General features: G+C 43.2%; 1 non-coding gene across 1 annotated transcript; it reads right to left on the minus strand.

Annotated features, from left to right (window-relative positions):
- Positions 1–237: 237 nt before the first annotated feature.
- trnav-uac (transfer RNA valine (anticodon UAC)) lies at positions 238–310 on the minus strand. The gene has a single exon. It is a non-coding gene; the product is annotated as a tRNA-Val (tRNA).
- Positions 311–5,107: the final 4,797 nt, after the last annotated feature.

The following is a 5,107-nucleotide window of genomic DNA, read 5'->3' on the forward strand; positions in this document are numbered from 1 at the left end:
ACTCTTTAAAGTGTTATCTGGTAGTTTAGTGGTTTAATTCTTTTAATCACCATTCATTAACCGATAGCGTTGATTTAGCAGAATGAAAGAAATGCTCACACTGAGGGACAGTCGAAATTAAATAACTTAATTTTAATAATTTGCGAAACTTTTATTCATTGATGAAATTTTATCACCTATCTGATTTTACACACTGTATATCAATTTACTGTACGTAAATAATACTCTCGACCATAATGTTTCCGCCCGGGATCGAACCGGGGATCTTTCGCGTGTAAAGCGAACGTGATAACCGCTACACTACGGAAACTACTGATGCACGCCGCTTCCAGAAAAATCTGTTCAGGGAGAAGGTGAAATGCTGACTCCCAGATTCTGACTTAATTTCCCATCACTAACATTCTCTGAACAAAACTGCACACTTCAACAATGTTCCTTTCTAACTCATTAAAGTCCCGAAATGTCTTCCCTCGAATCTCCTGAATCTGATGCCTCTAGTTTTCCCACTCAATCAATGTCCCTTTGCAATTTCCTGCGCCCATCTGCACTACTTACTGTGCCACTAACTTAGTGTCGTTAAACTTGGTAATATATGCCTAGAGAAGACTTTAGGATTACCTTTTATGTTAGCTGCCATTCTATTCTCAGACCCTCTCTTTGCCCCTCTTATTTTCCTTTTCACTTCTCCTCTGAACTTTCTATATTGAACCTGATTCTCAGGTATATTAGGATAGTTGAAGGCCCCATTATCACTGCCATAGTCATAGAGTCATAACGGCACAGAAGGAGCCCATTCGGCCCATCGAGTTCGTGCTGGTGTTCTGTAGAGCAATCCAGTCAGTCCCATTCCCCCGCTCTATCCCCGTAGCCCGGTAAGTTTATTTACCTCAAGTGCCTATCCATTATTCACTTGAAAACAGTGTGTGTCTCCATTTCCACCACTTCTGTCGGCAGCGAATTCCAGGTCCTCAACACTCGCTGCGTAAAAAATGTTTTCCCAACGTTCCCCCTGTATCTCTTACCCAAAACGTTAAATCTGTGGCCCCTAGCCCTTTTAACATCAACTAGTCGGAACAGCCTTTCCCCGTCTAGCCTATTCAAACTCACGATAATGTTGTGCACCTCTATCAACTCACCACTCAACCTCCTTTGTCTTAAAATACACCTGTGCCGCGCCTTGGGACGTTTTACTATGTTAAGGGCGCTATATAAATAGAAGTTGTTGTTGGAATGAAAACAAATGCAGCTTCTCCAACCTGTCCTTATAGCTAAGATCCCCCATCCCCAGAACCATTCTGGTAAATCTCCTCTGCACCCTCTCAATGGCCTTCACATCCTTCCTAAAGTGTGGTGACCAGAACTGGACGCAATTCTCCAGTTGTGGCCTAACCAGCGCTTTATAAAGGTTCAGCATAACTTCTCTAATTTTGTACTCAATACCTCTATTTATGAAGCATTATCCTATATGTTTGTTAATCACTCTATCCATATGTCCTGCCACCTTCAAGGACCTATGCACATTAACTCCCAGGTTCCTCTTTCACTGCACACTCTTTAAAACTGCCATTACGTGTATTGCCTCTCGCTGTTCCTTCTGCCAAACTGCATCATCTCACACCTCTCTGTATTAAATTCCATCTGCCATTTGTCTGCCCATTCTGCTACCCTTTCTATGCCCTGCTGCAGTCGATTGGTATCATCCTCACTGTTTGTTACACCCCCAAGTTTGGTGTCATCGGCAAATTTAGAAATTATACTCTGTACTCCAATATCCAGGTAATTTATAAATATCACAAAAGCAATGGCCCCAGCACTGACCCTTACGAAACACCACTGTCTACCATCCTCCAGTTTGAAAAACAGCCATTTACCACAACTCGCTGTTTTCTAGCCTTAAGCCAATTCCTTATCCAAGCTGCCACTGACCCACCTATTTCGACAGACTCAATTTTATTAACCAGCCTTCTATGTGGTATTTTAATCAAACGCCTTCCTAAAATCCATGTCGGCACCATCCAATGCATTTCCTTCTGTGCAGACTTCAGCGAACATCCCCATTGCTGGCCTTATTTTGGAGGGAAGGTCATTGATGAAGCAGCTGAAGATGGTTGGGCCTAGGACACTGCCCTGTCTAGGCCCCTCGTGATTTTGAACTCCTCACAATCTTCTCTGCTCTAAGGAGAACAACCCCAGCTTCTCCAGTCTATCCACGGAACTAAAGTGCCTCATCCCCCGAAACATGCTTGTAAATCTTTTCTGCCTTCCCATCCTTCCTAAAATGTTGTGCCCAGAATCCTCCATCTGAGGCGTAACCAATGAGGTAAAGAGACTTAGCAATACTTCCTTGCTTTTGTACTCTATGGCTCTATTAATAAAGCCAAGATCCCGTACGCTTTTTAACAGCCTTCTCAACTTGTCCCACCACCTTCAATGTTAGATAAATACACCCCCAGGTCTCTCTGTTCCTGCACAGGATTTAAAATTGTACCATTTAGATCATATTGCCTCAGTTGAATCTTCCTACCAAAATGGATCACTTCACACTTCTCTGTATTAAATTACATCTGCTGCGTCTCTGCCCATTTCACCACTCTGTAGATGTCCTCATGAAGTCTGTTACTTTCCGTCTCAATATTTACTACATTTCTGAGTTTCCTGCCATTTGCAAACTTTGATATTATGCCCAGTATACCCAAGTCCAGGTCATTAATATATATCAGAAAGAGCAGCGGTCCTAATACCGATCCCTGGGGAACAGTACTCCAGCCTGAAAAATAACCGTTCACCACTATTTACAAATCGTACTCATTCTATAAACACCCATTTTATATATAAACACCAGACCCATATACACAACAACAACGTGCATTTATATAGCGCCTTTAAAGTAGTAAAACGTCCCAAGGCGCTTCACAGGAGCGATTATCAGACAGAATTTGACACCGAGCCACATAAGGAGATATTAGGACAGGTGACCGAAAGCTTGGTCAAAGTGGTAGATTTTAAGGAGCGTCTTAAAGGAGGAAAGAGAGGCGGAGATGTTTCGGGAGGGAATTCCAGAGCTTAGGGCCTCGGCTCACACACACAGTTTATATTTTTACACAGCCTTGTTTGCAGTTCCGAATATTGTTTCCCGCAGGAAGTTTAATTGTTTTTCAGAAGCTGCACGACCTGTTGTGTATTTTGGGCAGTTTCCCAGTTTATTTCCCTGTGATGTGATGATTGTGGGGGCTCGGTGTGTGTAATTGGATTTGCTGCAGTCCGCCGGCAGCAGGCGGTGAAAGCGGGCGTGAGACGGTGAGTGACAGGTTAGCGCTGCTTCTGATGCTGTCTGACACCCGGGGGACTCGAGTGGGCGGGGATTTTAAAGCCCTTTAATTACTCCGAGGCAGGAGAAATGAAACAGTGTTTGTGGTACGTGTATATATACAAACATCGGTGTTTGCAGTGTGGAGCTCGTGGCGCAACGGTACCATGTCTGACTCCAGCTTAGCAGGCTGCGTGTTCAAATCACGTTGAGGTCGTCGTTCTTTTGGATAATCCCGGAGTTAATATTTTCTTTGCTGTTTCACAATAACCAGCTCCTTGCTCTAAAGTCTGTCTCACTGTTTCCCCAATGTCAGGGAGAGAAGCGCCTGATGCCCTCATGTATTTAATTTTACTATTCACAAATACAGTTATTCGTTCAAAATCAACCTGCAGGTGGCCACACACAGAATAAACAGAGCCAGAGAGACAGACAGAATCGGGAAACACCGGGAAATAGGCAAGAGATATTGACAAGCAGATGTTTCCGAGACCAGAACCTGTCATCATTGATGAAGAACTGGAGCCTGTCCCAAAAACTATCAACACAGAGCTGGATATACTGGGTTTATAAAGATTGCTGCTATTGCCAGCCCACCTGTCCTCTCTCGGCACTTGGTTCTACCCATAGCCCTGAATAAAGGAGGTAATGACCTGGGGAGTGGATTACCTGAAGAAACTGAAGATGAGAACTCTGCTTCTCAGATTGCTGGAAAGATGCCGTAGTTTTGTGTCTAAAGGCGCTTTGCGATCAGAACATTGCCTGGACCCCTGTGGTTAATGAAAGGTCTTTTGATGCTTAATTTTCTTACACACCTTGGAATTCAGGAGAACCTGGTTCATGGTTTGCAGAACAAGTTAAACCCCTGGAGCAGAGCCACCAGGCGCCTGGCTGCAAGCAGCGACAAAGATGCTTAAAGCGATTAAACGCGGTGAGTTCAGTCGCCAGACTGTTAGACTCTTAATTTCAGTGTTCGTTAGTTCGAGCCCCACGTTGGGCGAAAGCATTTTGTTAAACTTTTATGTTGCTTTCACGGGAAAGCATCATTAATTAATCTTCTTTTGCACAATGAATGAAATGCTAACTGAGGTAGTGTCGATAGTTCAATCATTTGTACCGTTGCCCACATCTCATTATATACACTGAACCTTAGGAGTCTGGTTTAAAAATGGTCATTGCTGATGGCACCATGAATCTGGGGAGCTTTGGTCAAATTTAACAGGACCGGTTATTTCTACCGTGCACAGAAAATAGAATCGGTAGTGAACATAAAATCCCATTGTGCTGAATTGCAGAATCAACGCGATCAGCTTTAAAATAAAGTGAAATAATTTTACAGTGAAAAGATTTGGAAGTAAGTGTTACTTGTATTTGTGCCTTTAATTAAAGTTTGTGGCGTCTGACTCCCTTTCACGTCTCTGACGAAGAAAGGAGGGGCTTGACGTTGACCAGACTTCACGGGCCCTGATATCTGTGAGCTCATCCTTTATATCGAGTTGTTTCCCACTTGTTGCTTGGTGTCAGCTTTAGCTCAGCGGTTACTTCGCAAACACCTGTTTAAATTTAAGCACTGTTCTTGCCGCGGGCGCTGCCTAGCGTTTGTATTGTCAGTTTTAATCCCCTTTTACATCGAAACACATTGTAACCGTGATTTTAATTTAGCAGTGTGAAATTTTTTCAGGACAACTTTAAACGATTCATAACCGATCCCTTTCAACACTGTGACACGGGTTCGATTCCCGGTTAGGGAATTAAATTTGCTATCACCGTTTTTAATTAATTAATGCGAAGTAATTTTAT

The sequence above is a fragment of the Somniosus microcephalus genome, unplaced genomic scaffold (genome assembly GCF_052327205.1).
Source record: "Somniosus microcephalus isolate GS21.2 unplaced genomic scaffold, FLI_Smic_1.0 scaffold90, whole genome shotgun sequence".
Classification (NCBI taxonomy): domain Eukaryota; kingdom Metazoa; phylum Chordata; class Chondrichthyes; order Squaliformes; family Somniosidae; genus Somniosus; species Somniosus microcephalus.